Source organism: Eulemur rufifrons, chromosome 30 (assembly GCF_041146395.1).
Source record: "Eulemur rufifrons isolate Redbay chromosome 30, OSU_ERuf_1, whole genome shotgun sequence".
Classification (NCBI taxonomy): domain Eukaryota; kingdom Metazoa; phylum Chordata; class Mammalia; order Primates; family Lemuridae; genus Eulemur; species Eulemur rufifrons.
In genome coordinates, this window is record NC_091012.1 from 119,866,116 (window position 1) to 119,893,187 (window position 27,072).

General features: G+C 36.1%; 1 protein-coding gene across 1 annotated transcript in view; it reads right to left on the reverse strand.

Annotated features, from left to right (window-relative positions):
- Positions 1-27,072, reverse strand: part of IL1RAPL1 (interleukin 1 receptor accessory protein like 1) — a 1,283,297-nt gene that overhangs the window by 547,610 nt on the left and 708,615 nt on the right. The window lies entirely within an intron of this gene.

Genomic DNA, 27,072 nt, shown 5'->3' on the forward strand with positions numbered 1-27,072 from the left:
GTTGCGGTGGTGGTGACTGGGGCCGGCTGCAGCAGCTGTGACTCTTCCCGATGTGTGATGGTAACTAGGCCGGCGGTGGCGGTGGGGCTGCACAGGGCTCTCTGGGGTCCTCTCTCCGCTCCCGCTAATGATCGAATTCATCATTAACTGATTTTGAAAAAAATATGAATACATGATATAATTCTCCAAGATTAAAAAATGCTCCTGTTCCTCCAGTTCCTCCATCATTCTTTCCTGTCTTACCTGCTTTAATCAGTTTATTTCCCATAACCCCTTCCTGGCTTCATTTAATTCTCTGAAAATCTAAATGGTCTGGTCAATCATCTAAATAATACTCTCTTTCTATCCATGAATATTTTGCTTCACAACTTTTATTTCACCCAATTTGCCAAGTCCTGACTCTCTCCTAAGACTTGCATCCATTCCTAAATCACACACCAAAACAATCTTGAAAGTTTTTTTAAAGATTATTTTTTATAAATTTCCTAGCACATCTATGAATGAGAGTTAACTGTTTCAAGGTGTTGAAGAAATATAATTTATCCAACGGAGAAAAAAAAAGTTGAAGTGGAGATGAGAAATAAAGCTGCCAGTAGCAAGAAAATAGGGTCAGAGAATGAGAATTATGCCAAGAAATCTGAAATGTCAAATAGAAAATCTGGTTGATGCCGGGTGTGGTGGCTCACGCCTGTAATCCTAGCACTCTGGGAGGCTGAGGCAGGAGGATCGCTTGAGGTCAGTTTAACGGCCTATTCAGCAAATCCAGAAAATCCAGGGCCTATAGCTGGCCACTTAGCTATGGTTCAGCCATTTTGGCTGTGGCTGTAGATGACTCATGGCTGCATGACCTATGTACAGAAAGGAAATATACCCTATAAAATAGAAAACAAAGTAACTTATAACTGATTGTTTAAAATCCTCCAGCTGTATACAGGTTAAATTTTACTATGCTTGAGAAATGTTCCTTAACTTAACTGATGCTATCTGCTTCTGTAAACTTGCTTGCGTATAGAGGGTAATCAAAACAGGTGGTCTGAGGCAGGTCCCAGGCCCCCTGGTAATTGAGTTTATTGCAAAACTGGCTCCACCTGGTATACTCAGAGTCACATAAGACCCCTATGTAGAATAGTATAAAAACCCTTCCTCTTTTCCGGTTAAGCGCTACTCTCTGTGCCGCCGCCTTTGGCAGTACAGAGGGTAGTTGCTGGCCAGCTAATAAAGACTCCTAATTTGGCTCAATTCGGTCTTTAGGTGGTCATTCCTCGAGTTTCAGACCATAACAGTCAGGAGTTTGACACCAGCCTGAGCAAAAGTGAAGAAAAAATTAGCCGGGCGTGGTGGTGTATGCCTGTAGTCCCAGCTACTCGGGAGGCTGAGGCAGGAGGATGGCTTGAGCCCAGGAGTTTGAGGTTGCTGTGAGCTAGGTGGATGCCAGCAGTCTACTCTGGGCAATAGAGCAAGACTCTCTCAAAAACAAACGAACAAACAAACAAAGAAAATCTGGTTGAGAAAACCCCTAAACTCCTAAGTAAGAAATGGCAGGGAACTTCTAGCAATATTACAAACTAGGTTATTTGGACCAACTTTCCATGAAAATAAGTCAAAACAACAGGTTAATTGTTTTTTCTGAAAATTATCAAATAGTTCACAAGATAGGAAATCCTATGTCAAAATCTAAGTAAAACCAGGGCTCAAAGAGTTAAGTGGCTCAGTGAAGACATTTTTTCTTGAGGGCATTTACTGATCCTGGTAATTCCAATAGCCTGAGCCTAGGTTTAATGGTAGCTCAGGGCTGAAGAGATGGGGATGGGGAGCTGGGTGGTGCTTGGTCAAATCCCAAATTGAAGAGAGCTTCTACCCAGTAAAGTTAAGGGCTACATCCTCAAGAAAAGTAATGAAACATGACTAAACTTGACCCTCTCCACCACTTACATATCCTTAAGGTAGACTTACAGCACAAATTCTTATTACTTATAGTCCCCAAAACCTCAAGCTATGAATTTCATTTAATTTATAGTGCTCCCAGAGTGGTTACACCCCAGGCACCTGCCAAGGCTAATGGAAATCCTCTCTACAAGAGTTCCCTTCATCTTAGGCCTCAGAGAATCACCCCAAATAATATTCCAAGGAAAATGATGAGCTCATTGCAATCAAAATAAAACAAAACAACTTAGTACAAAAGGAAATAAGGTGCCTAGAGCAAGAATCATCAGAAAGAGCAGAGAGCAACTATTGCTCTCGGTAGTACAAGTATAGATATTGGAGTTGTTAGCCAGTAATTTTAAAACAAGCAGGTTAAAGAAATAAAAGATAAGCATAAAGCTTATATAGATATTTTTATATCTGTCTACAAAATTGCCTAACTGATTTGAAAAAAAAATCATTTGAACTTCCCGAAATGAAAAATATAATAAATAAAATTAAAACCTCCAGGGATAGGTTTAATAGCACATTAAACACAGCCGAGGAGAACCAGTAGTGGGAGGGGAATGCCCACCATCTTCCCGACATCCTTCTTTACTCAGGGTGAGTAAAGACAAATGGGTAATAGAATACTCTTTATAAACAGGGATGGATTTTGAGGGTCACAGATAATGATGGTAGGTCAGCTTTGACAAGATCACAAAAGTAAGAACACCAAAGCCATAGATTGCTAGACTTCATCCTTGGCCTCAAGATAAATAAGTATTGCTGCTTATATAAAGGATGGAAAGAACATAGAGCAAATCAAAATCCACTTTTAGAAAAAAAATAAAAATGCTCACCATATACATTAGATGTTTCTTTCCAAGTATTTAAATATACCATTTTCTTTCAGCATGAAAATGAATTCAAAGGACATAAAGTAATCTTTTTATACTATAATCAGACTTTCATGGAAAAATAACGACCAAGTACTTAATATATACCAAGCAAGGTATTAAGTGTTTTATGCACATTATCTCCTCAACCCTCACAATATCCTAGGCAGGAGGCATTAATAGCCTCATTTAACACTTAAGGAAATAGATTCAGAAAGGATAAATAAATTGTAAATGATAGAAGAGGATTTGATCATGGGTATGCTGATCCGAAAGCCCAGACTTTTTTCTTTTCTTTTCTTTTCTTTTTTTTTTTTTTTGAGACAGAGTCTTATTCTGTTGCCCAGGCTAGAGTGCCGTGGTGTCAACCTAGCTCACAGCAACCTCAAACCCCTGGGCTCAAGCAATCCTTCTGCCTTAGCCTCCCGAGTAGCTGGGACTACAGGCATGTGCCACCATGCCTGGCTAATTTTTTCTATATATTTTTGGTTGTCCAGCTGATTTTCTTTCTATTTTTAGTAGAGACGGAGTCTCACTCTTGCTCAGGCTGGTCTCGAACTCCTGAGTTCAAATGATCTGCCCGCAAAGCCCGGCTAAAAGCCCAGACTTTCAACACCTAAAACAGTGTCATTTTATATAAATAAATTCAGAATACAACAACAGTGCCATCTTATTTTTAAAAAGCACTTTTTACATTTATACCACTTCAATGAAGTCCCCACTAAATTTCTTATCAGACCTTTGACAACTTACTATCAAACTGGAAGAATCCTGCTATATCGATGCCACTACCTTTATTCATTTTTTTAACATTTTTTAATTTCAGCATATTATGGGGGTACAAATGTTTAGGTTACATATATTGCCTTTGCCCAACCTGAGTCAGAGCTTCAAGAGTGTCCATCCCCAAGATGGTGCGCACCGCACCCATTAGGTGTGAATATACCCATTATCTCCTCCCCGCTCCCACCTGCCTGACACCCGATGAATGTTACTACTATATGTGCACTCAAGTGTTGATCAGTTAATACCAATTTGATGGTGAGTGCATGTGGTGCTTGTTTTTCCATTCTTTATGTTTCTTACCATTCTACATTGTCAACAATGACTTAGAGGGAGATTTTTTAAAGGCAACCTGATAACTATAATTGATTTGAGATCTAAATGATCATGTAGGTTAGAGTGTTGGTCAACTACAGTAAGTCTTTACTTAATGTCATCTATTGTTTCCTGGAAACTGCAATTTTAATCGGAATGAAGCCAATCTTACCACAGGCTAATTGATATAAACAAGAGTTAGGTTCCTTTGGCATAATTCTGGTCACAAAAACATCATCAAACTTGTAAATAAAGAAAAAACACTTCTGATATTAAAGTTTGAAACACATGTAAGATGTACATGTATTTTTAAAAGATTGATTAAAAAGTAAGATAATTATGTACCGGCTTATTCTAGTTCAGTGTTGCAGGTGGCCAGAGCCTTTCCCAGCAGCTCAGGGCACCAGGTGGAAACCAGCCCTGGTTAGGTTTGCCATCCCATTGCAGGTTGCACTCACACACACTCATTCACACTGGGACCATGTAGACATGCCAATGAACTGAACATGCACAGCTTTGGGATACAGTAGGAAACCAGTACCTGGAGAAAACCCATGCAGACATGGGGAGAAAGTGCAAACTCCACATAGACAGCGACCCCTGCTGGGAACCAATTTTTTTCTCAATATTATAATAAAAAAACATTGAACTAAATGATATTATTCCAGGACCTCATATATAATGAGTTGAAATATAACAGCAATGGAGGAAAACCTCCAATCAGTTACACAGTCAGCTGCAGAATATTAACAGACATCAATGGCAGTGTGCTATGAGTGAACCAGGGTATGTCTTCAAGCTAATTTTAGCATATATATATATATATATATATACACATATATATATATTTTAATCACAGTATTTAGACCAAGGGAGGCACTAGTCTTGTTCTTCTCAATACTATTTAGAACAAAGACAGAGCTGTGACTGGAAACTGCATCACATGAGCCATTGTGTTAACTAGATGTTTAGCCTATAAAAGAATATAAGAACATACGAAAGGGGAGAGGTGACACAGGTGGACATGTGCCCTCAGGCATCTGTCTATAGGGAGACCCTATTGATTATTATCAGAGATTTTTAATTCAACTTTGAAAATTAGATTAATTGAGCTTACTCTCCCTGCATTACTAGAAGAGTAGGCTACATAGGGACTTTATAGCATTCTTAAAATGTCAGAAAAGCTTTTGTGAGAAAGAAGAACTTCAAATGCTCTAGGGTAGGGTCCCAAGATGTATAACTAGACTCAAATGAAAATAACTTTGGAGAGCTTGGAATAAAGAAGACATTTCTAATCAAATCATGCAAAAGAGAAATGCCTGTTTCAGGATGTCATAGACTCAAAGTTCAAATACAGGATAGACAACGATTTGGCAGATATGGGGAAAGGGACTCAAGTAAGATGAATTCATAGGATTAATGAACTACAAAGCCCCTCATACCCACCTAAGATTATTTTATATTAAAACCTCCAAATATTTTTCTCTTTCTTTATCTCTCAAGAACTTCCAACCTCATTTTCAAATACTTGTTTGAAACAGTCACCCTCAAAATTCTTCTAGTGTCTTAAATTCATTCAGTTAAAGACCAGAATACAGCATCTGCCCAATTTCTTGTTTCTATTCTGATACCACATTATCCTAGTCATCCAAGCAGGAAAGCAGTCATTATGGGCCCCTCCTTTCCCTCCTCAATCAGTTGCTAAATCATGTGGGTTCTGCTTTACACAGTGTCTCTCATACTCACCCTCTCCTTTCTAGTTCATTCTCACTATCCTAGTCAAAGGCTTCACTATTTCTCACTTAGGCCACTTACTAACAAACTGTTAACTGTTATCCCTCCTTCTGATCTCACCTCCATTCAATTTATCTAATACATGACAGATGAATCAATTTTTCCCAAAAGTGGACTTGATGACATATCTTCCTCTTCAAAAATCATTACCTCCTATGGAATTAAGCACATCCTCCTTACACTGGGATATGATCTAAAAGCTACATTGAACTGTTCCATTTTCTCTCTTGCTATGATCACAGGTGCAACATCCTCTATTTCTGCCAAAGTTTTTTTATTTTAAATCCTTGGATTTTCTATCTCGTTATCTTAGGTAATATTAAATCCTTGCCTGGAGTGCCCCTGTCTCATTTTCACCTTTATGGTTAAAGCTCATTACAAATGCTACCTACTTACTCTAAGACATGAGTAATCACTCTCATTTATACTCTTTTATAGCTCTTTGTTTTATATTTTCTTTAGGCCACCATGTAATTCACTTTGTGTTATAAGTACAGTAGTCCCCTTTACCCACAGTTTAGCTTTCTGTGGTTTCTGTGGTTTCAGTTACCCTCGGTCAACTGAGTAGCGTGATGAAATTTCATGCTATCCTGCTCTGTCCTGCACAGGATGTGAATCATTCCTTTGCCCAGCAGATTCATGCTGTAGATGCTACCTGCCTGTAGATGCTACTTGTTAGTCACTTAGTTGTCATCTCAGTGATCAGATCGACTACCTATCTCGGTATTGTAGTGCTTGTGTTCAAGTAACTCTTATTTTACTTAATAATGGCCCCAAAGCACAGAGTAGTGATGCTGACAATTCGGATAGGCCAATGAGAAGCCAGAAAGTGCTTCCTTCAAGTGGAAACATGAAAGCTCTTGACTTAATGAGGAAAGGAAAAAAATTGTATGCTGAGGTTGCTAAGATCTATGGTAAGAACAAATCTTCTCTCTGTGAAATTGTGAAGAAGGAAAAAGAAATTCATGCTACTTTTGCTGTTGCACCTCAAACTGCAAAGGTTACAGCTTCAGTGAGTTGGTAAGTTCTTAATTAAGATGTGTGAACTAACACCGGAATCCTAAGCCCCTCAACAGATAGAACGGAGCTCCTTTGGCTAAGGAGACCTCAGAAAAGCTTTTAAAATAAGTCCCCTGGCCCTGGCTAGATGGAGGCTGGTCACGTATACTGGTCTCAGAATACTCCCTTACTTGTTGATCTTTTACCAGAATTCTTTCCTAAGATTTAAGCAGATATTAGCGTTGAAAAATAAGAAATAAATGACTCATTTCTCCACTGACTTCAACCAATCGCCTGACTCTGTGGCCAGACTCCCCTCCCCTTTGCGATTTCCACATGACAGCTGACCAGTTTCATAATGCATTCTCTCCTGAAAAGTAACTACCTTCCCCCCGAGTGGTTCTGGTCAGTTTATGGAGGCTGTGCACTGACTGCCTTCATGTCCTCTGCTTCACCATTGCATGTATAGGGCCTAATTGTACTACATTTAAATGTTAAGTCTCCATTCCAAAGTGAACATGAGACACACGTAACATACATGCTAGCTTACTAGCATGTATGTACTAGTAAGCTCCCTCGTGAATATTCATACTCCTCCTTTAACCTGTTAAATATGTATACTTGGCTAACCCATTCAGGATAAATTCCCATCTCACCTTCCCTCCTTCAAAGCACCTGCTTTATGGTTTTATCCGGAGGTTCTGCTTCCTGCCTGCAGGTTGTAATACCCTCTTTTAGAAATATATTTCTCCTTTCTAAATTTATAGATTTTGTAATTTTTTTCAGTCGACAGATGGAAAAGGAATTAAATTTGTGGATGGAAGACATGATCAGAAACATGGGCCAATTGACGTAATAGGGTTCGGTACTATCCACTGTTTCAGGCATCCACTGGGGGTCTTGGAACCTATCCCCCATGGATAAGGGGGGACTACTGTATTTACATATCCAGAAGAATCTGCCCTATTAAACTTCAAAAGCCTTGGGCACAAGGACTGTCTACTCATCACTGATGCTTTGTAGCATCTGGCACAGTGTATGTAAGTGTTCAATAAGTATGGAATAGACCAATTAGTACTGCCATTTTTCTGCGTATACATTTCACTCTTGATTTTAAGCTGGTTTTCTCATAAAAATGTGACAATTAAGCATATAATCCATACATAATCATCACTACCACTGGAGAAACTTGTCAAGGTGTATTTTCTCCTGACACTCAACAGTGAGGATTTAGTATACCCCGAGGAAAGTAATTCATAAAATCCATTAGCTCTCTGGGTCGAGAGGATATATCACATTTGCAAATCAATTCTCTGCTTGAAATGCCCTTCCTGGTGGACATTATTTTTGGGTTTTATTTAACAAGTACAAATACATATATAATGTCTACTATGCTCAGGCATTGCTCTACCTGCTTTACAAAAATAAATCATTTAATTTTATCGTATGGTTTGATATATAAACTCTTTTATTTCAGGGATGATGCTAGAAGTATATTTTACAGTGCCTACTTAGCCACATTCCCTTTTAGGTGAAACTGCCCCAGTGAGAGCACAGGTTTAAGTTCAGCTGAAGTCAACCAAGAATCCTCCCAACTCTTACCCTCTGCCTCCCTCTACAGACACTCGTACACTGGTGACAAGTGAGTAGAACTAGAGATGGATACTATGGAGGGAAGAATAATGGCCCCTTAAAGAGGTCCACATCCTAATCCCCAGAATTTGTGAATGGCAAGAGGGACATTGTGGATGTGATTAAATCACAGATCTTGATATAGGAAGGTTATCCAGGTTTAGCCAGGTCAGCCCAATGTAATCATAAGGGTCCTTAAAAGGAAAAGAAAGAGGCATTACATTATTACTAACTCCACCTGGGTGAGGATATTAATATCAACACAAAAGGGAGAAGAAAAGGATCTGTTCCTGATTGGAGCATTTTAGGCTTTAAATCAAAGAACTGACTGGCCTTAATAAACAAGAAGGAATTTATTTTGGTGATAACTCCAACAGTTAGAGAAAGTAACTTTCCTATTTCAGAGGAACTATTAAAGAGCATAAGGAAAACAAATATAAAACTCTTGCTAATTACCCAAGTAATTAAGTTAATAATACTCTGTAGTGAATTGACTCTGATTTGTAAGGTGATTCAATAATTCTAAGAAAGTGTCATATATTATGCATGCATACACACACATATTCATATACACACCAATTTCTACCATAGACCATTCACAAAATAAATGCTAGTTGGATTACAGATCAAGTTGCTTTCTTTAAAAAAAGCTATAAATAAACTAGAGTTTATATTTTGATATTAGCTTTCTTAAATAACCACAGCAAAGGGAAAAAACATGAAAGGCAAGACTGTTACACTTATCTTGTAAAAATTCAAAAATTTTGAACAACTTAAGCCAAGTAAAAGAAGATAAACAACACACTCTAAGAAAACATCTGCAACGTATAAAATCCACAAAGGATGAAAATGAACAATTTACAAAATATTATCTAGAAAACAGTGAAAAAGAAAACAAATCAATAAAAAATTGGTCAAAGGTTATCAACAGGTATTTCTAAGAGAAGAAAGACAAAATATCCAGTAAGAATGTGAAAAATTGAACTTACTAGAAATCAGAGAAACACATATTAAAACAACATGTCAGTAGCATTTTCTCTTCTCAGTGTTTCTAAAAGATAAGGGGCCTGTGAACTCTTATATCCTACTGGAGGGAAAATAAATTAGTACCGACATTTGGAGGGCAATTTGGCAGTATCTATTAAAATTAATGATGCCTGTACCCTGTGACTATCAGTTCCACTTCTTAGTGTTTATCCCAGAAAAATACTTGCTTATGTGTACAATGAGGCATAATTATGGATTATAAATGAAGTATTGTTTGTAATGGTATAACATTTGGACAATCTTAAATAGCAATAGAGAAACGATTTAATAATTTTTTTGTGTAGTCTGTGAAATACTCTTCCATCAGTTAAAAAGAATGAGTTAGCCTATATGTACCGAGAAAGGAAATCCTCCAAGATCTACAAAAATGATCTACAAAACAATCCATAAAATTTTCGTAAAAAATGTCTGATTGGTCCTAGCCTTAAAACATCGTGATGCTTGGAGAAGGTGGGGAGTAGAGCAAGTAGTGGCCAAGGGAGACTAGGATGTTCTCTGTTTTATTTTTTAATTTTTTTAAATAATAGGAATGGACTTGTGTATTACTTGTCTAATTAAAAATACATGAAATTTATAAATACTTAAAAAAAGAAAGTAAATCAAGTCAAATATCTATGTAGAATGAATAGCTAAATGACTGAATAGATGAATGGGGCTTGTAAAATTTCCCTATTCTGTGAACAAAAAATATATTTCATGTTTATGATGACAAAATTTAATTCCATAGATAAAAATATGGATTTGAATGTGGCCAAAAAAGTCACTAAAATTAATAATTAATTTTATTATTTTTTAAAATTTCAAAAATATACGATTTCCCATTTCTATTTATTCTTACTCATTTACATCGAATTACCGTTCTGGTTGAAAGGAAATGATCAGGTCAACCACAAAATACTAAGCAGAATCTTACATCGGCAAAATTTTCTGAGTAGATTTACAACTTGCATTTGGGAACAACGGAAAGTAATGCATGCTACTGAATAATGAAAACATGAGCATAAAAATTGACTATTTTCATATGCATGGCAAAGCTTTGAAAATATCTTCATGCAGAGTGTGGTAATAAATGTCAATTTTCATACTGTACTTGGCATCTTGTTCATTTACATTAACCTACTTTGGAAACATCCCTAATGCAGCATTCCTCCTTTGCTCTTCTACCTGTGTGTGTGTGTGTGTGTGTGTGAGTGAGAGAGAGAGAGAGAGAGAGAGAAAGAGAAAGGGAGATAGAGAAACAGAGACAGAGACACTAATGTGTGGCAAGAAGAATGGAAACCTAATTAAAAAGAGTTCCTCACTAAAGCTTGTTGGGAAAGTTTAGTCTTTAAATGAATATTATATACATAGAGACACACAGACAGACATACGGGTTTTTTGATGTAAAACAATACAAATCGGTATTTGCTCATAGAAGATCATCAAGTTGACTAGCTCTTTATAGAGTATTTCCTTCTCCTGAAATTGATTATAGAATGCTTTTAACCATATCTCTATCAGATAATGGTATTTCATACTTTCAGAAAATGAGGCATTAAATAAAATCAATCAAATATTTTATTTCTTGAATTTCTACTATGTGCTTGGTTCTGTGGAATGATGGGTAATAAATACAAGTGTAGAATGTAGCCCCACCCAGTTTTTGAGGAATTCTTTGGGGTCAAAGGAAAAGACTCACCTACATTTTCCCAAGGAAAGGGGGATCCCTGGGCGAGAACAAAAAGCAGGGAACCATTAGATCTGTACCATTTCTCAGTCCCTGCCCCATCTGTTCAAGAGCCACATGGTCTCCCCTCATGGCATCTCAGTTTTTCCCTGTGGGACTCACTGGGAAAAAATATGGAATATAAACAGAAGAAAGTAAAAGTACCTGAAATCCCTCCATGGGAGAAAACCATTATTTGTAATTTGGCTATTTATTTTCCAGAGTTTTCCGGTGAGCTCGTGTTTTTTAACAGCCAGAAAATAATTAAATCTGTTTCCATTTTAAATAATAAATATGGCAGGGGGGAATCAACAAGTATATTGTTTTGATTACCTAAATAATTAATACTTTTTTGTAGACAGTTTAGGAATTGTCATGTCCACTAAGCACTGAAAGAGACCCTCAGAAGTAATGAAGCTGAGCCGTCCAAGGGAGATTTTTCAGTCTCCATCTACCTGAAATTCTATTCCAGAAAAAAAGAAAGGATTCATTTTTCATTAACATTGGGACCTGTGACCCAGCGACGGAGCCCTATTATACTGCTTCTTTGCCATTGCATATTTCACTTTATTCGTGCTTCTTTTAACGATGTTTACTTGAACTTAAAGAGAAACATATTATTGCCATCATTATTTTAAGCTGCATACTAGCATAATCAGACAATTCAGGTGATATCAGCCTACAGACAAAGCCATGTTTACAATTTAAAAACCAACAAATAATTAGAAAATAAACTGAGTTAGGTCTCATATTATTATGTATGTCCACCCTTTTCTACGTTGTCCTCTGCTCATGTCCATCCTTTTTTGTGACTGAGGACAGTTGAGGACATAAAGATGCCAAAATGCATCACTAATGGCCAGATGCAAATGCACTTGTTCAATGATTCATCCTCAAAAAAGTTACATTCTTGACCTCTCTCTTCCAATAACATCTAGCTTTATTTTATACTATGTTCTTACTGCTGGAATTAAAATTGGGAAAATGTGACACTATTACCTGTATCTTCAGATATTTACTTGTTAACTTATCTGTTCACTGTTTTTCCTCCACTAGAACCTAATATTAATGGGGGCAAAAGCCTTATTTTTTAATTCACTATTTAATCTCCTGTGCTTAGCAGAGTCCTGGAACATAGTAAGTTCTCAATAAATGTATTTTGATGAATGACTTACCATGGCCCTGAGGTTTAAGCCACGATTAATTTTCTGTCTCAGAAAGTTTATCCTGAAGCCACCATAAAAAACAAATATCAAAACAATTGTGGTTCATCAGGACACATTTTTCATTTAAGCTTATTTTCACTCTGAAAATTGTTCTCAGTGTACTCAGTATTTTCATTCACATATCAGCCATACTCCATGCTCCAGTTCCCTCATTACTTTATCTTCTTCACTTAATTGAAAATGTTCCTTGTATTAAAAGAACTTTTTCCCCTTCCCACACTTTTTTTTTTTTCAAAACCCTCATTGGCTTTTCATTGCTCTTCAGATTCAACTTTTTTCATCTTCACCTTCAAGTTTAATGATCATTACTCCAATCTATTAGCAGCTCCAACATTGAATTGTTACCTCTATTTTACTCAAGTACATATCATATTTTGTGTTCTATGAAGACTATCTTTTTTTATACGTTAAATAAGTGTGGTAGGTGGCTATTTATCTCTGTATCCATCTGTCATATACTTTTAATAAATGAATCAACAGATTATATACTCCACATTATCATACTTCATTCTCTCCTAAGTGGATGTCAGCAAGCAACACAAATAGCCTCACCTTTTAGTTAGGGCTGCAAAGTTGCCTTGGACATCATGGGTTTATTTTCTGGAATAGGGTGGCCACACATGTTAAGATGGAGTCTATATTGGTGTATTGATAATTAACCCACTCTACAGGGCAGCAACCTCCAATTTCAGACATAATTCTCTGGCCTTTTTCTTTCTACCATGCTAGGAATACAGAAATAGTCATAAGCTAAGGATGATAATGGCAATAATCAGTGGATACTTGCATATTCTAACTTTTTTTTTTTTTTTTTTGGAGACAGGGTTTTGCTCTGCTGTCTGGCATAGAGTACAGTGATGTCATCACAGCTCACTGCAACCTCACACTCCTGGGCTGGAGCTATCCTCCTGCCTCAGCCTCCCAAGTAGCTGGGACTACAGGAATGCGCCACCATGGCTGGCTAATTTTTCTATTTTTTGTAAAGATGGTGGACTCACTATTGCCCAGGCTGGTTTGAAACTCCTGGCCTCAAGTGATCCTCCCACCTCAGCCTCCCAAAGTGCTAGGATTACAGGCATGAGCCACCATGTCCAGCCCTAAATATTCTCTTACCTAGTTTTAATTCAGAATTATAATAAACCCACTGGTCAGGAAACATCTCTAACTTTGACTGCATTTTTTTTTCAAAGCAAGAAAGGTTTGGATGGATTTCTAATGCACAGTAAAATATGTATTACTATATTAATATTTTTAAGGACATTAGATGTTCATTTCTGTTTTACATGAAAGAAGTCTAAAGTACAGATTAAATGGCTGGTGTGGCAGCTGCATGGTATCTTCAGAGACTCCAGATCCTTTTGGGTTTTTACTCTATCATCTTGTGTTATGTTGCTTGGATCTAGAGCTCTCACCATAGTGACTGTAATTCAAGAAGGAAGAAGTGAAAGCGCAAAGGGCAAAAAGGGTGCTTGCCAGCTGAACCAGCTCCCTGTAAGGAAACTGCCTAGAAGCACTATTCAGGGACTCCTAGACATCACTGGCCAGACCAGTCTCACATGACCAAACCTAGGAGCAAGAAGGAAAGGGAATGTAATTTTCTTTTAAGCTGGTCATTGCTATCCCAAATAAAATAAGGCTTTTACTATAAGAAGAAATGAAGTACTGATACATGCTAAAACATGGGGAACCTCAAAAACATTATGCAAACTGAAAGAGGCCGGACACAAAAAGTCACATATTGTATGAATTCATTTATGTTAAATATACAGAATAGGCAAATCTATGGAGTCAGAATGCAGATTGGTGGTTTCCAGGGGCTGAGGATGAGGGAAGGGGGAGAAATTGGGAACACCTGCATAATGGGTAAGGTGTTTGCTCCTGGGTAGACAAATATTTGGAACTAGATAGAGATGATAGCTGCACAGCACTTTCAATATTCTAAATGCCACTGAATTGTTCACTTTAAAGTGGCTGATTTTATATAAATTTCACCTCAATAAAATAAATAAATGAATAATTAAGCGTATATTTTTTAAAGTATGTTTTTGTCAGTAAGGCAGAAGGGAAGGAAAAAATATTGAGAGGCAACCAGTAGTCTCTGCCATCGCATCCATTCTTTCAGTTGGCAGAACGTATTTTTTTTTAATTTAAATATATTTAGGGTCTACAAGTTGAGTTCTGTTACACGGATATATTGTATAGTGGTGACGTCTGGCCTTTTAGTGTACTGATCACCCAAATAGTGCACGTTGTACCCAATAGGCAATTTTTCATCCCTCACCCCCTCCCACTATCCCTCCTTTTAAGTCTTCAATGTCCATTATACCACTCTGTGTGTCCTTCTGTAGCCATAGCTTTGCTCCTACCTATAAGTGAAAACATGCAACATTTATTTTTCTGTTCCTGAGTTACTTCACTTAGGATAATGGCCTCCAGCAGAACAATATTTATTCAGCACCTACTATATGACAGATAATGGGCTAAGCTACAGTGCCGAAAGTGATTGACAAGTCCCTGACCTTATAGTTGGCCCAGAAACATCTGATGAAAAAACAAACAATAAGACAAATCCCAACTGAGGGATATCCTACAAAATACTTGGTGAGTACTCCTCAAAACTGTCCAGGATGTCATCAAAAACAAGGAAAATCTGAAAAACTGTTACAGCCAAGAGGAATCTATGGGGATATGATGATTAAATGTAATGTGGTATCTTAGATGGCATCCTGGAACATAAGAAGGACATTAGGGAAAAGCTGAGGAAAGCTGAATAAAATATTGCCTTTAGTTAATAATAATATACCAATATTGACTCATTAATTATGACAAATGTACCATACTTATGCAAGTTGTTCATAATAAGGGAAACTGAGTGTGGGGTATACAGGAAGTCTCTGCAATAACTTTGTAATAATTCCGCATATCTAACTCACTTCTAAAATAAAAAGTTAATTTTTAATACAGAGAACACATGGTATTTCTCCAAATTTTATATCTTTTCCCCACTTCTCAATTCCCTTTTCTGAATCCTGAAGTAGTTTTATGAAAGGATAAGCTATTATACATATAATATATATAAAATATATACTATGTGCTAAGTACTAGGTTAGGTTATTCTTTATGTAATATATCATTTAATCTTAATCACAATCTTGTATATTGTCCCAAGTTTACAGTGAGGGAATTGATGCTCAGGAAGGTTATATAACTAGGCTAAGAGCAAATAGTCAAAATATAAAGAAGTCAAAATGATCTGCTTCCTATATCTTTTCAGTATGCCAAGCTGCCTCCCTTGTCCAATTGTTCTCACAGGGTCATTAACACAGTGAGATGTGATATTTTGGTATGTGAGTGTGTGCACAAATGTGTGTGTGTGCGTGCGCACATACACTTGCTTTTACCCAGTATATGTGTGGAGAACAGATCACAGTTCTCAGTACACGTGACTCACGTTGGCTGACCCTATCCCTGGTCTTAGGGGTAGGCATATGGCCCAAGACTGGCCAATCAGAGTACTATATCTCCTTGGCCACCAGGGTTGATTCAGGCATGGGCCTGTGATCAAAGTAAGACCAAACAAAAACCTTGAGCTTTCTGAAATGGGGGCACCAAGGATCATATAAGTCTGAGGCTTCCAGGGGCCATTTTTACTCACCAGAGGGATAGAGCCTAACTTCAGAATGAAGTCACCATAGGGGTATAGGGAAAAGAACAGTTAAGAGATGGAGAGACAGAGACAGAGACAGGGGCAGGATGAGAAGGAAGAGGACAAGGAGAAGGAGGAGGATAAGGAAAGATAGAGAAACAGACTAAATACTGATAATATCCACTGAACTTCTGGATTCAGCTCTCAGGACAGTGACAGTCCTATCCCTAGGAGGCTCAGTTACTGAGCCAGTATATTTCCTTGAACTATTTTCAGTTAGATTTCTGTCAGTCACCTCTCAGAGAATAAGGCAGAAAACGTGTGTAAAAAAGCAATATTTTTAATAACACAAGCTTTTCTTTTAGTCAATTGTCTAAAATTAAAAGAAAATATTTAACACTTTAGGTAAACAAAGTTTTAATAATATCTACAGAAGGCCAGGTGTGGTGGCTCATGCCTGTAATCCTAGCACTCTGGGAGGCCGAGGTGGGCGGATCGTTTGAGCTTAGGAGTTCGAGACCAGCCTGAGCAAGAGCGAGACCCCATCTCTACTAAAAAAATAGAAAGAAATTAGCTGGACAACTAAAAATATATATATAGAAAAAATTAGCTGGGCATGGTGGCGCATGCCTGTAGTCCCAGCTACTGGGGAGGCTGAGGCAGGAGGATGGCTTGAGCCCAGGAGTTTGAGATTGTGGTGAGCTAGGCTGACACCATGGCACTCACTCTAGCCTGGGCAACAGAGCGAGACTCTATCTCAAAAAAAAAAATTAATAATATCTACAGAACTCTCCTAGAAATGTAAAGAATCAAAACCCATAATTTAACACTTTTAGATACATTATAAATGGAGCAGTCTATGTTCAAATGCATTTGGCTCAGCAATATGTGTGTGTGCATGTGTGCCATTTCCTATATAATACTAAAAGTAAAGATTTCCTAAATAAATTAAATTAATTTAATTTATTCATGTACTTTATAGTTAACTCAGCCAACGATTTATTCATTAAACCAATGAGTCATTTATTCAAGCATTTAAGGATGGAAATTGTGCTAATTGCTGAAGCCAAAATGAAAAAAAAAAAGAATTATTAAGATATGGTCTCTCTGTCATTAAGATGCTCAGTCTAGACAAAGAGGCATATCAAAAAATTAAAACACCTAATTTTTAATATAATATATAATAATTAACATTTGCTAATTGTTGTCTATTTGTCAGGCACTGTTTTAACCCCTTTCTATCTAAGATAGAAAAAAGTCCTATGATTTATATATCATTATCATGACTCCCATTTGTCAGCTGAAGACATTGAGGTTAACTGAGGGTCAAGTACTTCCCCAAGGTCACAAACATAATAAGCATGAACTCAAGGGTCATGAACAGCAAGACATCTCTTTTAGCCAGTACTATATTTCCTTACTGCTATTGATTTTTATTTAGAGTTGAGAATACTAACCTTTTTTCCTTTTTAAATCAAAAGTAATGTTGTAAGTGTATACTCTTTTATCTCTTTGATAATTATTTAGGATAAAATAATCCATAGCTTAAAATTTAAGATTAACAATGTTCAATTGATTTTTTTTTGTTTTTTTCAATTGATATTTAAACTTCAAAAACTATACTAGTCTATATTTCGATAGAAACATTAAAATATCTCTCTATATAATTTAAGCAAATTTCCTCGGTTATTTTTTAAGGTAATGCAGTAAAAGATATGTTTATGGTGTTGGGGCTCAGAATACAATACCCCAAAGTATGGCACCATTGTATGCTGAATATTTTGAACTGAAGGAAATTGGAAGGCCTCAGAAGTAAGGTGTCTTTGACCTTCTCCTGCCCTCCTGTCTCCAGCTTCCCTTTCTCCCCCAAAATGTTTCATAGAAACCAGAATTCCTCTCCAACCCTACACCCAGGCAGGTCATAGAAACTAGAACTCCTCTCCCCCAAAGCCAGCCATAAAATCTAGAAATGTCACTCTGTGACATTCTCCCTTCTCTCCTGAAAACTCTCATGTGACAGGTATCTCGCCCTGTACCTGGAGGAAGGAATGCCAAGAAAAGAGGCCAGGAAGACGCTGAACAAATAGGCCTTGCTGAGTTTCCCCCTCAGTCTATTACCATTAGATCATACCCTTTTATCCAGTCACATTTCTACATGGCTGTCCATTCTTCATTGAACCTAAGCATAAAAATACACAGTTTTCCCTCGGTCTTTAGGGTCTTCATTTCTGAAGCCTACCATGTCACATAAAACTTTGATTAATTAAATTTGTTGTGTTTTTCTCTTATTAATCCGTCTTTTGTTATAGAAGTGTTGGTCATGACTCTTGTGATGGGTAAGGAAAAAGTATTACATTTTTTTCCCCCTATGGCAGTTGGCATTTTACATTTTGAACTATTTATATTCTTTTGTGTATCTTTAAAAATAAAAGAAGACAAAGTTATTCACAGATAAGACCAAAAATAAAATGACATATATATTTTTAGTATCAGTGATTGGCTATGGAGGTCAGGTTTATTAAAAAACTACAGCTATAATTCAGATATATTTTCATAAACAGGCAAAAAGTCCATAGCTATCATATACTTTTGTAATTAATTTCATATATAATGCATGTGTGTCTTTAAATACAATAGAATCAAAAACACTTTTAAAAACTATATATCTTTTTTATTAACTGGCATTTTTTGAAAAGTTAAATCAACACTGACACTTTTCTAACATATTCAACATCTATAATTTAAATATGCTTTAAAATATAGGCAAAGAATGAAGGAGAAAAATAGCTGTCACAAAGTTCTTGTCCTTTGTTCTGTAAGAGGTGCAAGGAGCCCAAGACCTCAGGCTAAGTTTATCAGTTTAGAATAATGCAGAAAATCAAGCATTCTTTTTTTTCCATTTTTTATTTTCTTAATGACTTCTTTACATTCTGGCACCATAAGATGCTCTAAGCTTATCTTCTTATTGGCTTATTTCCTGTGATAAGCTGTGTTCCTGGCAGATTTCAGACTTGTGCCCTCCAGATCTGTAACAAAATAAAATTTCTGTTGTTCTAACCCACCAGGTTTGTGGTAATTTGGTACAATAGCCTCAAGAAACTAATACGGTATAATATAATGGTTGGTTATACTTTGTAGTTAGCTAATGGTTAAAGAGTTGTTTAATTCATTCAATATTAGTTGAGTACCTACTATAAACCAGGTTTATCCTTTCAATCTATGTGAATATTCTTGTGATTTAGTGCTTTTAGGAATTCTCTATGGTATCTTCTGCTTTTAAAAACCTTAGAATAGTATCTTGAAAAGTAATCTGTGACATTTCATACTACATGGTTCATTTTTTTTCACTGTTCTTAATGATTTCATATAAATATGAAAAATAATAATCATAGTAATGATAGTTAATGTATTGCACATGAAACCACAAGTCACATATTATGCTAATTTCTTTACACATGTGATTTTTTTATGATAATAGCCCTATGACACAGGCACTATTATTGTCCTCATTTTATTGGGGATGAAGACTTCACGAAGTCAAGTCACTTCCCTAAATTCATAACTCTAATAACCTTGGTTTTGTGATTTCAAAGCCTGTGTCACACTTAACCACTAAGACAAATCATCTCTTTTGACATTATATTTCAAAAATAACTCTCACATTTGTGTGGACAAAAAAAGAATATATATGAAATAAGATGTTAAAACTGAAGTTGGAACTAGGCATCAAGTTACAACAGATGCGAAATACTAGTGTGAGTTACAAATCACTAAATAGAGATTTTTTAAAGGAAATGGGTAAGCATCTGTTCCTCACTTTTGAACTCCTTGCTGACTTTCAGATTTTACATGGTTTGGGAAAGTGCAGAGGGAGAATTTTGGGCAGATACTACTTTAGAAAGAGCTGTTGTCTGTCTCCTTGAGGAAGAATTGAGGATTCTCACCCATTATCTCCAGCCAAGTGAAGGAATCTTCTAGGGGACCTCTTTGTAATCTATTGAATGTATTCTTTGTACTTGGGTGACATAGAGGAATGTGGCTCACGTCATACCTGATAGAGGCAAAGCAACCATCACAACAGAATAGATGAGGATGTGTTCCAAAACTTTTAGGCAAAGGATGTGTGAGTGTTTTCTATGCAGTGGGTGTTTATAAAACCTATTTGCCCAGAGCAGTCCCATTTTATGCCTGTTGTCCCATTGTAATTGTTATTAGTATCCCCTTTCACTCACAAAAGTGTTTCAGTTTAGATGATAAATTATATGGTCATCCTAAGGAGCAACACACAACAAAGATAGAGCCAATATTGAGCTGACTTGGGTTCTATCTAGTGGCCACCTACAGGAGTACAAGAACCTCAGCAGCAAGAAACTGGTGGTAAAGCCTAAATCCTTAGAAGAGAAGGAAAGAGTGACAAGTTTTCACACAGAATAGAAATGGGCTAGCCTGCGCCAAGGAATCTGCAAGAGAGAGGGAGAGAGAGAGTGAGAAGGGAGTGTGGGCACTTAACCAGCTATTGGGCTTAGAAATCTCTTTATATCACCTCTTTCTACCACTCTCTTTCTCTGTCCCTGGAATACTCGAATGGACTGGCAAGCTGCAGGCAGGAGAGGAGAGGTCCAAGGAAGAGAAGTAAAGATGCCTGCCATGCCTGTCTTTTCTGCTGTAATATTCCTGACTGCAGCAGCCTAAGCTGGGGGAGGGGACACACTTTAGTACTAAATCAAGTTCAGAGTGTTAGATGCTACCTTGGACTAGACGTTCTAATACTGAATTAATACTTATGGGTTACAGTGACCAGAAGGGTCTCTATTAATTACATGCGAGCAGGGAAAAGATTACCCATGCTAAGTAAACCTTAAAGAATGTTTGGAAACAAAACTGAAATTGCATTTGATTATGTCCCAGATGTTGCTTGTCAAAATCTTGATTACATATAAATTTTTTAACCAGCTTTATTGAGATATAATTTACATACCATATCATTCATCCATTTAAAGTGCACAATTCAATGTTTTTTAGTATATTCACAGGGTTGTGCAACTACCACCATCATGTAATTTTAGAGCATTTTGTCCTCCCAAAAAGAAGCCTCTTAGCCATTAGCAGTCACTATTCTTTTCCTTCTTCATGCATCACCCCACCACTACTACCAATACCAGCCCTAGGCAACCACTAATTTAATTTCTGTCTCTATAGATTTGTCTATTCTGAACATTTCATGTAAATGGAATCATACAATATGTGGTCTTTTATGATTGCCTTCTTTAACTTAGCACAATGTTTTCAAGGTCAACCATGTTGTACCATGTATTAGTAGTTCACTTTATTTTATTGCGGAGTAGTACTCCATTGTATGGATACACCACATTTTGTTTATCCATTCACCAGCTAATGAATGTTTGGGTTGTTTCCACTTTCCACTATTATGATTAATGTTGCCATGAACATTGTTGCACAAGATTTTGTGTGGATACATATTTTCACTTTTCTTGAGTATATATATACCTTGGAGTGGAATTCATGAGTCAAGTGGGATTACAGAAGAATATAAATATGTTTGTAAATATATGAACTATCTCTCGATGAAACTCATAGTAGCAGTTGAATTCAGGTAGTGAGGGGGACAGAAGAAAAAAGAGTCTACTTTTCACTCTGTACTATTTGTATTTTTTGGAACCTTGTACCATATGCATGTACTATCTGTTCAAAACATGAATAAAATAAAAATAAGCTGAAATAGCAGTCATTGATAATATAAGGTCTACAAATATTAAGCAGATTAAGTGATTGAGAAATTTCTGTTAGATAAAACACAAAATGCTTTACATCATGTTATGCTTTTTATATATCACAGTTTGAAGCTATTTCGTGTTATATAATGAGAAATATCAGCTCATTATATTAACCTGTTTAATAGTAAATCATACCACAGTCATGAAAATGTAAGCGATAAGACAGAAAAGAATACAAGTTTAAGAGAAAACAAAATATTAAAAAATATGACAATATAAATAAAATCATGGAAATAACTACTTTGAATAAGGAATTTTGAAAAATAAACAGAGCTATTCTCCATGATGATATTACTGAAATCTCAAATCAACTTTCTTGAATTACACCATTCGTAGACTTATCTATGCTTTTTGTAATCCACTTGTATTATCTACTTGTTGTAGTCTGAACTACTCTTTGGGATAAGTAGTTTCATGAAGTTGTTCACCTTTTCTATTACAGTCCAATTTCTTTTTTCCTTCCTTCCTTCCTCCTTCCCTCCCTCCCTTTCTTTCTTTCTTTCTTTCTTTTTTTTTTTTTTTTTTTTTTTGAGGTAGAGTCTCACTCTGTCGCTATGGGTAAAGTGCAGTGGCCTCATCATAGCTCACTGCAACCTCAAACTCCTGGGCTCAAGCGATCCTCCTGCCTCAGCCTCCTGAGTAGCTGGGACTACAGGTGCATGCCATGACACCAGGTTAATTTTTCTATTTTTAGTAGAGACAGGGTCATGCCCTTGCTCAGGCTGGTCTCGAATTTCTAAGCTCAAGCAATCCTCCTGCCTCAGCCTCCCAGAGTGCTAGGATTACAGGTGTGAGCCACCATGCCTCGCCTACAGTCTACTTTCTTTTCTTTCCAATAATTGGATTTCTTATTTGTAGTCATCTGAGGATCAGAGAATATGTCCATGTCCACCCACCTCAAAACCGTGTATATTCTTCTAAATTCTCTTATATTCATTTTAATTGGTACAGTATGTATAATGGGGGGAGACACTAAATAACCATAATGTTTTAGGTTCTCTACTTATGTAAGCTTTTTCATTGGCCTGATCCTTCTATTTGCCATTCTCTCCATTGTTTTTACTTTATAACACCTTTTTTTCCTTTTCTTTTTTCTTTTCTTTTCTTTTTTTTTTTTTTTTTGAGATAGAGTCTCACTTTGTTGCCTGGGCTACAGTGACTGCTGTGGCGTCAGCCTAGCTCACAGTAACCTCAAACTCCTGGGCTCAAGCGATCCTCCTGCCTCAGCCTCCCAAGTACCTGGGACTACAGGCATGCACCACCATGCCCAGCTAATTTTTTCTATATATATTTTTACCTGGCCAGATAATTTCTTTCTATTTTTAGTAGGGACGGGGTCTCACTCTTGCTCAGGCTGGTCTCGAACTCCTGACCTTGAGCAATCCACTTGCCTCGGCCTCCTAGAGTGCTAGGATTACAGGCGTGAGCCCCTGGCCTTATAACACCTTTTTGTTGCTGCAGCCCAGATCCACCGAAGCCATTTCAATAGATCCAAAATAATCAACCTAGAGCATATGACCACATAACCTATACAAAGTAATCATATAGCAAATTTCTTGATACACAGTAGATTCACTTCGTTAAGATAAAAAATTATGGAGAGGCGTAGGAGAAGTAATAAGATTCCCATGAACTGCTATGTTATAGCAGAAAAAAAAGGCTAATGTGCTAATATAAATCAATACTTATTAAGTATCTGCTATTAAAAGGAAAAAAAACAGATTATAATCATGATTATAAAGAATGTTGTCCATGGTTGCTTTAGCACTGCAGTGGCAGAACTGAATAGTTGTGACAGAGACCGAAGAGTTGCAAAAGAGACTATATGGTTCACAAAGCCTAAATATTTCCTCTCTGGTCCCTTACAGAAAACCATTTGCTCATCCCTGAAAACCATGTTAATAATGGTAACATCAGAGAGTATTTTAATGCTAAATAATCTGAAGTTAAAAAGTGGTTTATTTTAAAAATTATATGTATATATGTACATGTAAAATATATATATGTATATAGTTTTTAAATAAACCATTTTATATATGTATATAATATATTCCCATTTTTATTTATGTGCATATAGTATATGTAGCATATATAGTAACTAGTATGTAGTAGCCAATATGTGAATATTAGAAATAGATGGAATTTTAGTAAAGAGTCATTTATTCAAAAAGTAATAAATAGTATTACCTGGCTAAAAGTTTAATTTATAAATTAAAAAGAAGACAATAAAATAGCCTCTAAGAGAAAACTGCCCAAGGTCAAAGAGCTAATAAATTAAAGTAACTGAGAAGAATTAGGGGAAACCTCTGGAAGTTAAAAGATATATTAAGGATATATTTCAAATATGAAGTGCCAGGGTAATCATGATATGAATTTAAGAACTAGGAGGTTATTTTATGTGTTTCATTGACAGTAAACAATATAAATTGACTTTCATTTTTTAAAATTTTACCTTTTCATTTCATATAATACAATAGAAAGAAAAACCTTGAGAAGATAAAATATATAGCAGCGGTTCTCAATTCTGGCTGCATATTAATTACCTAGCTAGCTCTTAAAAATACCAACATTTTAGTACCCAGGATAATTAAATCAGAGTACTAGAGATTCTAATTTGGAGCCAGCATTCAACCACTACTCTCTAGTGTGGCGATTCTCGTGAGGATCATGGGCATTGAAACCTCTAGGATTTGAGAGGGGAATATAAAAGACAGTAGATACAGATTACATACAACACTTTCCTCTTTCCTTTTTCTGGAGAAATATTGTGTAAAATAATGGGAATGTGTTGTCCATGTGGAAATATGGAAGCAGAAAAAAGTTTTGAAAATCATTGTTATACAGGAGTGAACATAAATTCTTGAGTTCTGCAAAGTTGGTATAGATTCCAGCCCCAATATGACAATGAGAAGTCACATAAATTCTCTGAGCCTTGAATTTTTAACTGGGCAATGGAAATAATAATAGTCTACTTATTTGCAAGGTCATTGTGAGAATAAGAGAAAAATATTTGTAAAGTCACTACTTTCAACAAGTGGTGGCTATATTATTCTTCGAATAAATCAGTATAGATAGTTAAAACATAAATTAAATAATTGTAATTTTTTAGGCTATCCATTTAAGGAAATAGTGAGGTCAATGTCAAAAAAGATGCATTTTCAACACTACTAACCTTTTCAAATATTATCAAAATTATACTTGTGAGGTAAACATAGACTCTAAATAAAACAATGCACCCAATGTACAAGATACATTATATAATTTTTCCATACTGAAAGTGGGGTGGCTGCTAAGTACTTTGCCTCTATTTGAGTTCAAACTCAACAAGAAACTTTTTCTTTGAACAAAAATTGACAGAGTCCTTGGAAAGGCATACAAATGAACTGGAGAGATAGTATCCTTGAAAAGATCTAAGGTTGTAAAAATGCCTTTACATACAAAACAATTCACTATAAATAAGAGAATATGTATGACCATTTGTTCAAAGACAAGGGTCAATGAATTAACAAAATGCCTTGAATGAAGCCAGATACCATATTCTCTTAACCTCCACAATGCAAAAGAGAAAGAACAGCTTTGGTGTTTCTATGTAGCTACATATACAAGGCTTTTAAAGAGATACCAATATTCTTGCAAATAATGTGCAAATAAGTATACAAACAGGGATTTAAGTGACCATGAACACAATGATAGGAATGGTTTCTTGTGAAATATATCAACCAATTGAAATTGGATCTGATTTTAGGTAGTGTACAACTTTAAAATTTCAAGTAAGTAGAACGAATATAGATGGTAAAATAAAATAACAAAGTTTAGATTTCAACACAAGTATAAGCAAAGGACAGTGGCAATTCTTGCCAATTAATTTTAAATAGCTCCATAAGGAAGAATATGGAGTGTGAACAAACAAAAATGTGAAAAACTTCATTTGTCCTCTAGAATTATATTGCTTCGTGACCTGTGATAGCTTCATTAATTAAAAAAATATTTAGTGCTTACTATGTGACAGATCCTACACTAAGTGCTGTGGGTAAAAACATGATTAATAAATGCACATCTCTCTTCTGGAAAGGATCAGCTGGGTGACTGAGAGATACATTCATATTGTATTCTTTTAAATTGTCTATATCAAAATATTTAAGGGATATGCATCATGGTCATATTAATAAATTAATCTAAATATCTCTTCAAATGGAGGAATTCCTGATGCTATGTGAAAGAGAGAGGAAAGCTAGAAGTAATTAAGAGATATTCCACACAGAGCTAAATATAAAAATGTTAAGCTCAAGAGCACCTATTTTTTAATTATAAGAAATTCTATCGTTTCATTAATTTTTTTCAAATGTAGAATAAATGGCTTGCCACTAACTAGCAAATTTCACAAATTTAAAGTACCACTGAATAATAACAATGTAAAACTAATTACATACTAGTGTTGAAGCTCAGAAAACAATACCCCAAAGACAAGACCTCAGAGGCAGCCTCAAAAGTAAAGTTTCTCCCTGACCTCCTGCCCTCCTGTCTCTCACCCCTCATTCTCCCCATGAGGCTAACCATAGAAACTAAAATCCTTCTTCGCTAAAGCAAGAGATAGAAACCAGAACTCCTTTTCCCCAAAGATAGCTATAAAACATAAAAAAGAAAATCATACTCTAACGTTCCCCCCAGCCTTTCTGTGCATGAACTAGCCATAAAGAAATTCTCCTGATTTACCTTGTTTGATTGTAGTAAGATCCCCATACCAGAGAGGGTCCCGCCCCATACCCGAGAGGAAGAAATACATCATCAAAGAGGTCAATAATCTGGAAAGGCCTTGCAAGGTTTCCCCACTTAGTCTATTAGCATTAGATCATACCCTTCTTGTTCAATCACAGTTCTACATGGCTGTCCATTCTTCATTGAATCTAAGCATAAAAATGGACAGTTTTCTCTGTAACTTTGGGTCTTCATTCTGTGGCATGTAAAACCATGATCAGATAAATTTGTTATATTTATCTCTTGCTAACCTTTTATTATGGGGGTGTCCACTGTGACCCTTAGGATGTGGAGGAAAGGGATTATTACCCTCTTTCCACCCCTACATGAGATAAGTCACAAGTGTATCAAATATATAAGGCAGTAATATAGAATTATACATGTGATTGTATAAGAACTCATGAGAAAATAAACTTATAGATAATTTAAAGTGTATGTCATGTTTCAAAATCCAAAAATGATCTTTTGTGAATGACAGTGCAGTTATATGAAACTGTGTGCTGTGGTAGTAGACCAAAAAAGAGATATAAAATATTTGAACTAGGATGTGAGCATAGGGATGAAAGAGGGGATG